The following is a 12,274-nucleotide window of genomic DNA, read 5'->3' on the forward strand; positions in this document are numbered from 1 at the left end:
TTTATTTTTAAATAAGCTCACTTATTCGATATAATTGTTGAAATTAAAGGCAATTATTGTTTATTTCTAAGTCATGATTCTCAAAGAAGCTTTAAGATGGTTATAAACAAAAAAATCGATTAATTTTAGCAAATATACCTAATAGGTGACTTTATATAAAAATAAATAATATTAGAATTTATTTTCAGCGGATTAAACAATTATTGATTTTTTTTTTTTAATAATACCTGATAAACAAATATTGCTTTATTATTGACTATTTACCCAAAATCTATTATAAGATAAATTAGAAAAGGAAAATTATATGAGAATCAAACTCATAATCTTATCTTATTAATTAAAAAGATATTGATTGTCAGATTGTTACAAGAAAATATTTTTACAAGTTAGCATTAAAAATCTCATTTAAAATACAAATGTAAGATGCCTTTCAAGCTATTAGGATCCTCTCTATTACTTTTCTCTATTACCCATATTAGAATTTTGAAACCTATTTTAGAATAAAAAATAAAATATCAAAATCCGCACTTTAAAATTTCATCAAGCAATTATAACATTAAATTAGATTGAGCAATGGATCCTCCATTGCACATTAAGTAATAGAGAGAATTCTAACTTTCTCAGAGACATTAATACAAATATAATCAACTATTAAAATTTCTTATGATATGAATACATCAAAATCTCTGTACTCTAGTTAAACCTTAAATATATAATTTCTTTGTTAAAAATTAACAAATTTTATTTATTATTAATAATTTTAACTTTTCAAGAAAATCTAATTTAGAAATTGAAAAATATTAATATTTTATATTATTATTTTTACTTTTCAAAAAAAACAAATGTTAAAGTAATAAAGTATAATTAAATTTTTACGTTTTCAAAGCAAAAATTATATTAAATTACATAAATAAAATATAAAATTTTATATTTAAGAGTTGTACATATCATTTTCCATAAAAATTAAAGAAATGTGAATATTCTAACACATTGAGTTAGCTAGGGATGGCAATGGGTCGAACTCAACTCGAGTTATACATACTCCAACTTTGCTCCGGATAATAGTCGGACTTTTTTTTCAGTCCACCCTCCACTCGGAGTCAGATTATGCATACTCCAAGTTTGCCCAGACTCGGACTCTCGGACCTCGAACGGAGTCGGATGTGGAGTCGGATTATTATCAAACTTTATTGTTGTGATATTGTACTAATGATTTTAAAGCATACAAAATTAACAAAATATATTTTTCATATACAATTTAACAAAAAAATATGTACTTTGAATTCACGTTTAACAAGAGAAATAGTCCTACTACCACAATTTAAAAAAAATTTCTCGCATTTTGATTTGGCGTATTTTATTTATCTTGATCTGATTTGTCGTGTTTTGATTAATTAATCTAAATAAAAATACCAAGTAGTTTTTAAAATCGTAAATTACAATTACTATGAGAGAGAGTTTGAATTAGTCACATCTAGAGTTTTAAAGGAAACAAAATATTGGGGTAAAAGTCAAATTCAAAGTCGGATTTCCATCATGGTCGGAGTCGGGTCGGAGTCTCGGATTTTTAATAAAATCCAACACCGATTCGTCTCTAACTCGGACTCGAATCGTAAAGTCGGAGTGGGATAACTTTTTCCTCAAACTCGAATCGGATTATTTATCTCGGATTGAGTCATATTCGGACTGAATTGACATCCCTAGAGTTAGCTGTCCTACACAAGCGACACGGTTGAGCTTGGTACAGCCGTTCATGGAATGCCACGTACAGAAAATAGGGAAGGTCATTTTAGACAATTCAAGTAGCGAGACTTCCCCGTAAGTGCTAATACTAATTCTTGTGCTAATTAAATAGACTTATTTTTTAATTAATAGAGATAAAGAAAAACTCCTAATCAGCTCCATGCCTCCACATATAATTTCGTAAAGTTTATGTCCACATTATTTAAGTATTTCTAAATAATTATAAAGTACTGTTATCCTGATATATTTTTTTTTTTACATAATTTTATATATTTTTTGATATTAAATAATTTTATTTACTTCAAACGAAAAATTCTGAAAATTACATATAAAAAACTAGATTTTAAGAATAAGAAAACAATATTCCGTATAACTATACTTCTTATGCATGAATTAAATTTACCGAAACAAAATTAAAGATAAATAGTATTATTATTGCAATGTAATGAGTATCATAAAACAAAAAAGCGTTATTTTAACACTTTTAAGATTGGTCCACATTCAATCGTGTGAACGAAGAACATAAATGAGTTTTTCTTAATTTCCGGATTTACGCACTCATATAGTAGCTGATAGGTCGTTGAAAATGGACCAGCATAAATATTAAGAAGTTGTTCTACGTTTTTTTGTTTTTTTGGTTTGCTACGTAAATTATGATGCTTTTTTCTCACACCCTCTTAAGCTTAAGTTGTAAGTGTTTAAAAAAAAAGAAATTTAAACTGTAACTGTAGCTGTAGCTATAGCTGTTCTCCAAATATATTAACCTTACTATGTTAATTCATTTTGTGTAATACACCTAATTACAAACTAGTATGCCCAAGTTCATTGGAATGTCACCTACGAGAAGATTTTCTTTGTTGCCTACTTGCTTCACAAGGCAATTTAAAAAAGGATTGTGAAGACTTGTATAATGGGGTCCCTATAATGGGATGGAAAAATGTGCGAATTAATGGGGTGTGCCTTCCTTAATCCATATACACTTAAAATTTTTATATCTACTATCTATCAACCACTCATATCAGGTAAATGAAATATTTGTCCATCTGGACATACATTCAAACTTATCATTATTCACTATAGACAGCTGGATATACCCACCTTATATCTGCCTCATATATATACTGCATAAATCTTTACCGATTTAATTATACATATAATTTTTTTAAATCATACAATATAATAAAATGATATTAATATACTTAATTTGTTGTAAATAGTTAGTAAAAATATACAAAATTAATATAAAATAGTACATTGTATATATAGGATGGGCGGTTATGAAGTGGAGCGATTGAGTATTGGATGAGACGGGTGGGTATGAGGCTGAGCGGGTGACTATGGGGTGGATAACACCTCATTCCTATCACCTAGCTACTAGCCATGGTGGGTAGGACTATTCATATATATATACTCATATTCACCTACTATCACAAAATTCATACTCTTATACCTGCTTCAATTATATCAAATGCATTTTAAAACCCATATAATTTAATCCATCTCCTATTTTTAAATACGATTAGCCAATGGTATATTTAAATCCTATGGATTTAAGTTTGATTTTGAATGTAACTTCAAGTTTAAATAAAAAATCAAGAACCTATATATTACTTTATTTCCATGATTCAAATATGCTATAATTTTGCCACCTATTTTGAATGAAAATAAAATCTTAAAATTATTTATATTTATTTCTATTGAGCAATTTTAATCTTTAGATTAGATAATAGACTCTATTTTGTTAAAAGAAAAATTGAGAGGATGCTAACTCATTAATATGAATTTTATCATTTAAGAATTTCAAATTATATTCAACTCGTCAATATTTCTACAATTTTACTTTTGTTGCTTACAACGTAGTATATATACCATCCCAATTATTCTCGTATATGAAATATTAGAAGAAATTCAAGAAATAAAAATTTTGAAGAATCTTGTGTAATGAGATAAATTGTGGGGTTATTAGGTTATTGAAATACAAGTTATTAGGAAAATATACATACCATTATTTGCATTAGAAATAGTAATTTAGAGTTAATGTAAAACAAATAGGAATTAAGAAAATACAAAATATCAAAAATAAAGTTAGTGTGAAATATATGTATATTATATAGATTAAAAAATATTAAAATAAAATAATTATGGTTAATTTGGTCCAAATAATATTATATAAATAGTATAATTTTATATAAAAAAAATTTTAAAACGACTCATTTTAACAACTAAAATGATCATTGTAGAACAAAAAAATTAATTATTTTATCATAATAAATATTTAATATTCTTTTATTCTATTAAGAATATAATATTATGCAAATGTATGACTTTTTTTAGAAAATATATTGCAATCTCAGTAGTAGGCACAAAATACTTTTGCGTAAGTATCTAAGATCGATGCACCAATCAATATGGAGCAAGTTTGGACCAACCCATATTTTTGTTGGAGATAGAAGTTCTATTTTACGTAGGTGTCAATTTCATAATGGTTATTGTTAAAAAAGAAAAAAAGGATATTATAACCAAATAAGTATAATGATCAATCATTCATCACTTAAATCAATTATAAAATCGAGCAATCCTTGTCGAATCCTAACACGAGCATATTTTAATTAATGGTTAATTAATAACCTTATTAATAATCACTCAAAAATTATACACCAACTTGTAATTTATGCTTTTGTTTTAATTGTTAAATTGGTTAGGAAAAATTAGTGTTTTAAACCCTAAGTTTTGACCACCTAATTTTATAATCATTATCTAAATGTGCAACATTACAATGTAGAGATCATGATAAATATATGATAAATATTTCTCTTTCTTTTATTTTAATTGTAAAATAGGATATAATACGAATATTTAAATTATATAGACAGTATCCAAAAGAAAAATAGTGTGAGTGAAATTTTTTATAAAAAAATAGTGAATATAATTGTATAAAAATGCGACAAATTTAAAAAAAACAAGTAAAAAAATGATTGTGATTTCTAAATCATAGAGTAATACCAAATAAAACATGTCAAAGCAGGTAAAATGACTTGCGCAAATTGTTGTAATCATACTATTTCGTTTACAGCTAGTCTCTTGATAGACCGTCTTTTTCAGAGAAGTTTCTCAGATCCAACCCATTAAAACTTAATGCCTACTTATATTAGTCTTAATGCCTACTTACCGTATCCTTAATACCTACTTAAAATATCTTAAATACCTAATTACATTATTTTTAATGCTTACTTACAATATTTCAAAAAATATATATATATATTGAGTTGGCCCAATTAGAGATGGTCTCTCAAAGAGGCCGTCTCTCACAAGAATTTGTGTTTCGTTTATTATCTAGGTTGCACTAAAACAGACACGGACACGGACACGGACACGACACGGGTACGGGAAAACGCCAACTTAAAAATGGCGGACACGGGGACACGAAAATGGTAATATAATAAATATACCAAATTAAAGATAATTTTACAATCTTTCATTTGATATATGTAAATAAACACTTTAAAAACATAAAACACACATAAAATACAAATAAATACCAAATAAACAACATGACTATTTAAAAATAGTCATACGAACCAAATCAAAGAAAACCAAAAAAATAGGTAAATTTAAGATTTAAAAATCAAGATTAACAAATAACTCATTAACAATTTAACATTAACAAATAACAATTAACAAATATTCAAAGAGGATATACAAAAAAATCATGAACAACATTTCAACTTTTCAAAATTCAAATTACAAACACATGAACAATTTAACATTAACAAATAACAATTAACAAATATTTAAAGAGGATATACAAAAAAATCAAAAACAACATTTCAACTTTTCAAAATTCAAATTACAAACACTAAGATTAAGAATTTAAGATTAACAAATAACACATTAACAATTTAACCTTAATAAATAGCAATTAACAAATATTCAAAGAGGATATACAAAAAAATCAAGAACAACATTTCAACTTTTATTTTAATTTTTTTTTCAAAAAAACGTGTCCTTGACTGCTTGTCGTGTCCCTTGCCGTGTCCATGTGTCCGAAAAAATATTAAAATATTAGACACTTCATTTGGCGTGTCGGACACGGATTTTTGCGTGCCCGTCGCGTGTCCGTATCCGACACGTGTCCGACACGGGACACGCCGGTCTTGAGAAGTGTCCGTGTATTCTAGTTTATTATAACAATAAATACTATATTTTGTTTATGGGTTGTTCAATCCATGAAGATGTTATATAAAATAAATTATTAATTGATAATTATTTGTATGACAAAAGGTAGACTAAGTTGAAATTTAAATGTCATAAAAATAAGAGAAACCCTTGAATGAAATTAGTACATACTAAAAATAGTCTCCACCATTCTTAAAATCATGGGAGTTAGTAGAGCGGAGCGTAAAACAAAGTGGATTAGTAGAGATAAGCAGAGTGAATTTGTAGAGTGGAAATTAAGAATGAAATGGTCCATGATAAATTATTGTATACTAAATTTATATTAATATTAGACTCTAACGATAAGTAAATTATATCATTTTGACGTAAAAGTAATTATATTTTATCAATTATTTGGTATTTCTATGCATTTATTACATTTGTCTTTTAAGGTTGTCTTGATGAGTTATTACGTTTTCCTTTTGGAAAAAGCTCCACCCTCACTCACCAAAATCAAATTAAGTTAGTTAGAATTACTATTGTTGGAAAGATTTAGAGCAAGTTAGGACATCCCTTACACTAAGAATATAGTGAGAAAAAATTAAGAATAAAAGCTTAATTTCTAAGTGTTCTATAACATATGAAGCAAAAATGAAACACACAAAGCAAGAATGAAATGAAAGAAGCAAACCAAGCTTAAACGAGTTAATGCTCGTCCACGCACCTCCATGCTCGTCCAAGCACCTCCATGCTCAGCCAAGCACCACTGTGCTCATTCGAGCACATTTGTTCACGTTCGAGCATCTTGTCGGTTTAACCGGTAGAAGTTTTGTTTAAAGATTTTGGCATTTACTCGTTTAAGCACATATGTATAGACACAAATGTTCGTGGATGTTTCATGAATGAATGTGATGTTTTAGATAGTTGTGTTTCTTCATTAAAATTGATGTTTTAATCAGTTACATAAAATGAAACCAAGTGCAGAATCAATGTAATACTTATATCAATAGAGAGCATGCGTTAGAGATCATTTACACTTAAAAATTTTGATTTTCTCGTATCTATACATCTCTACACTTTATCACATAAAGAATTTTATGAACTCTTTAGATTGTGTTAATAATATAAGATATAATCCTATTAAATCTAATAAAAAGGATGATATAAATACATGTACTTAGCCCCTTTGTAAAAAGATAGTTTTATTTTTCCTTTTCTTTAGTCTCTCCTTGATATATATATATCAATTACTCATGTATAATCATATTATTAACTTTTACTTTCCTTTTTCAATAATATTGGTTTTCTTCTCTGTTGCTTGATTTCTCTGCAAATGGACTAAGCCTCCATCTTCAACATGGTATCAGATGCTTAAAAATCCCATTGGTAACCATTTTTTTTAAATTTCCCTCTACATTTTTTTTTTCTTCTGTCTTTTCTCTGTTTCTCTTTTTCCCCTTTCCTTCCTCGTTTCTTATGGCTGCCATTCCAAGCAATTCCGGCATCAAACCTCTCGATCCTATTCAAGATCCAGCTTCACCCTATTATCTTCATCCGAGTGATTCTCAACTTCTACTGGTTCCGATTCCCTTCAATGGCACTGGATTTAACGATTGGAAAAGATCTGTTACAATTACTCTTTCTTCCAAAAATAAACTTGCATTCATCAATGGTCAAATCCCACAACCTACTTCTACTGATCCTAATTTCAAATCCTGGGAAAGAATTAATAGTACCATAATTTCTTGGTTGATGAAAGTTCTTGATCCACAAATCGCTAGAAGCGTATTATATTTCTCCACTGCACAAGAAATTTGGAACAATCTTGAAGAGCGATTTGGTATTACTTCTGGAACTCAGATCTATTCTCTCACCCAACAAATCTTTGATATTGACCAAGGTTCTGATTGTCTATCCACCTATTTCACCAAGATTAAGATGTTATGGGACGAATTTGACGCTTCTAATCCTCTACCTACTTGTAATTGTTCCAATTGTACTTGTGGAATCAACAGCAAATTACTGAAAATGCAAGAAGAACAACGGTTAATCCTATTTCTTATGAAACTTAATCCTACCTATAAAACCATTAGAGGTAATATACTCATGCAACAACCTTTACCTAGCATATCCTATGCTTATAGATTAATCATGCAAGAAGAGAAACATTCTGATTTAGTTTCCCATCTCAATTCTACCACTGATGAGGTTATTGGCCTTGCTGCTGTTAATAAGCAAAAGTTTTATAATACCAAAACACATACTGCCTCTGCATCTCACAATAACCCCCATAAACCTCCTCCTTATGGTTTGAATAACATCAATACTCGCAAACCCCTTTTATTCTGCAATTACTGCAAAAAGCAAGGTCACACAAAAGAAAGTTGTTACAAATTGAATGGTTTCCCAAATACTTCTACAAGAGACAATTGGAACAACAAGAAGATTGTGGCTATGGTCCAAGCTGACAATCCTAACAACAACTGCACTACCTCACCAACCCTCACAGTTGATCAATACAACCAACTTCTTACTCTTCTTGCTCAACATGACACTCACAGTGTTTCAATAAATGAGGCTAATACTGATGAACACAATTGTCTTCTATCTGGTAAATCTTGCTTTCTTTCTATGATCAAATCTACCTGGATAATTGATAGTGGTGCTACTAATCATATGTGTTGTGATCTTTCTTTGTTTAAATCTTACATACCTATTCCTCATAACATTGATAATACTATCACCATCCCAAATGGTAAACTAATAAAAATTGCTCACAAAGGAACTGTTGTTTTAGGACCTGACCTCACTCTTACTGATGTTCTTCATGTTCCAGACTTTCATTTTAACCTTCTTTCTGTTACCAAACTCTGTAATGATATGCATTGTTCCCTCATTTTTTCCCACAATTGTTGTTCTGTTCAGGGCCCTTCTCTGAAAAGGCCAATCTTGCTTGGTAAACTTGTTCAAGGTCTCTACAATCTTGTTGACTTTCCTGAATCCAATCAACAGTGTCCTAAAGACTTTCCTACCTCTATATGCTGTGCTGCTTCAGATACTGAACAAACGAAGCTTTGGCATCTTAGACTTGGTCATGCTCCTTTCCCTGTTATCAAACACATTTTCCCTTCTCTAAATGTTTCTGACTGTACAAATAATTGTCTATGTAAAATTTGCCCTTCAGCAAGACAAACTAGATTTCCTTTTCCCAATAGTTCTATTAAAACACATAAGGCTTTTCAATTAATACACATGGATGTATGGGGACCTTATAAAAACTCCACATACAACAAATGTAATTCTTTCCTCACAATTGTTGATGATTTTACCAGGACTACCTGGATTTTTCTCCTGAAAAACAGATCTCAAGTTCCTCTTATCTTTGAGTATTTTTATTCATATGTTGTTAATCAATTTCACAGTAATATTCAAAGTGTAAGAACTGACAATGCTCCTGAGTTATGTGCAGGCAAATTGAAAGCATTTTATCACATTAAAGGTATCATTAACTATAAATCTTGCCCCAATACTCCACAACAAAATGGTGTTGTGGAAAGAAAACACAAACACTTATTAGAAACTGCAAGAGCTTTATATTTTCAATCTAATATTCCCATCAAATTTTGGGGTGAATGTGTTCTCACTGCTGCATATATTATTAACAGACTGCCACTACAAAGCCTAGGTAACATTTCTCCATATCAAAAACTGCTTAATATTCCTCCTAATATGGATCATCTAAAATGTTTTGGTTGCCTTTGCTATGCCTCAAATACTTCTCCCCATAAAACAAAATTTGATACAAGGGCTAATCCTTGTATATTTCTTGGTTATCCTAATAATCAGAAAGCCTACAAATTATATGATATCACTACACACACTATAATCATATCCAGAGATGTTTATTTTTATGAAAAACACTATCCCTTTCACCAGCAATCAGTTCACACACATAATACACAACATTATCCCTTTTTCCTACCTATTTCAACAACTGCAGACATACTTGTGGATGATCTTTTTCAAACACCAATATTTCCAGAGAATAATATAGCAGCTGAGAATATCATTTCTCACACTTATGAACATACATCCCCATCTCAGACTCTTGATCTTTCAATAAGCAATATACCACATGATCACACCACACCTACACCTCCTATAAGACACTCTCACAGACCTACTAAACCCCCAACTTATCTATCAGACTATGTTTGTAATAATGTTTCATGTGATGCTAACAACTGGTGTTCTATGATGTCTTATCATGCTCTCACTAATTCACAGCAATGTCTTATGGCTCATTTCACCTCTTTTACTGAACCTACTTCATACAAAATAGCTTCAAAAGACCCTAAATGGGTTCATGCTATGAAGCAAGAATTACAAGCATTATCTGAAAATAAAACTTGGATATTAGTTGAGCTACCTAAAAATAAGAAACCTATAGGAAGTAAATGGGTTTATAAAATAAAGCTTAATGCTGATGGCTCAATTGAAAGATACAAAGCCAGGTTAGTAGCCAAAGGTTATAATCAAAAGCATGGTATTGACTATGAAGAAACATTCTCTCCTGTTGTAAAAATGGCTACAGTAAGGAGCCTTCTAGCCCTTGCTGTGCATCATCACTGGAACATATTTCAACTAGATATCAATAATGCTTTTCTTCATGGTGATCTACATGAGGAAATATATATGAAGGTTCCAGATGGTTTTCCAAATCCACAAAACCAGGTATGTTTACTTAAAAAGTCTTTATATGGTCTTAAGCAAGCATCAAGGCAATGGTTTCATAAATTACAGATTTCTTTAAAAGCTCAAGACTTTGTTCAATCTAAAAATGATTATAGCCTTTTCATTAAGAAGGATAGTAAAAACATTACAATTGTTGCTGTGTATGTTGATGATATTATTATAACTGGCAATAATATTGACTGTATCTCTCAACTCAAAGATCATCTCCATGCTACCTTTAGTATTAAAGACTTAGGCATTTTGCATTATTTTTTAGGCTTGGAAGTTAACTATATTGATGCAGGCATTTTTCTTTCTCAAGCAAAGTTCACCAAAGATCTCCTCAAAGAATCCAAAAATCAAAATTTTAAATCTGTTGTTACTCCTCTTCCGCAAAATCTAAAATTGTCAAATGATCAGGGACAATTATATGAGGATGCCAGTTATTATAGAACCATGGTTGGTAAACTAAATTTTTTAACTAACACTAGGCCAGACCTAGCCTTTACTGTCCAATATCTTAGCCAATTTATGCAGAATCCTCACATCCCACATGCTTCAGCTCTACAACATACATTGAAGAACTCCAACTCCAAGGTATACTCATCAAGGGTTCTGATCAATTACAACTCCAAGCTTATTCTGATTCAGACTGGGCTTCATGTCCAAATAGCAGAAGATCCATCACAGGCTACATCTTGTTATTAGGCTCTTCTCCAATAAGCTGGAAATCCAAGAAGCAAGGGACAGTCTCAAGATCATCCAGTGAAGCTGAGTACAGAGCAATGGCATCTGCAGCAAGTGAAGTCACTTGGCTTGTAAGACTATTAGAAGAACTCCAACTCACTTCTTTGAAGCCTGTTCTACTGCACTGTGATAACATAAGTGCCATACATATTGCCAAGAACCCTGTATTCCATGAACGAACGAAGCACATCGACATAGACTGTCACTTCACTAGAGACAAGGTTCTAGAGGGTCTTCTTCAGCTGACTTATCTACCAACCATGAATCAATTGGCTGACGTTTTGACCAAAATTTTGCCATCACACCAGCATTATCAGTTGATGAGCAAACTAGGCATGTCCTCCCTTCCTAGTTTGAGGGGGGGTGTTAATAATATAAGATATAATCCTATTAAATCTAATAAAAAGGATGATATAAATACATGTACTTAGCCCCTTTGTAAAAAGATAGTTTTATTTTTCCTTTTCTTTAGTCTCTCCTTGATATATATATATCAATTACTCATGTATAATCATATTATTAACTTTTACTTTCCTTTTTCAATAATATTGGTTTTCTTCTCTGTTGCTTGATTTCTCTGCAAATGGACTAAGCCTCCATCTTCAACAGATTGCTTCTGATTTTAACCTCTTCTCAAAGCACATAATCATTTAGCTTACTCATCTCGCACTAAGTATTTAATGTGGTCAATTATATCTTACTGTTAATTTCTATTTTATAAGTTAAATATCTTTGTGGGGGAAATATCACAAAAGAATAGTTAGAAATCGTCTTCAATTACTTATCAAGAATTTTAAACGACTTTTTAAGTGCTGCAAATAAATCTTCAGAGTGCCATCCACTTAATCTTATCAATTTAGAAATTTATTGTCATACACAAAAGAGACTACAAATA

This window comes from Amaranthus tricolor, chromosome 5, assembly GCF_026212465.1.
Source record: "Amaranthus tricolor cultivar Red isolate AtriRed21 chromosome 5, ASM2621246v1, whole genome shotgun sequence".
NCBI lineage: Eukaryota > Viridiplantae > Streptophyta > Magnoliopsida > Caryophyllales > Amaranthaceae > Amaranthus > Amaranthus tricolor.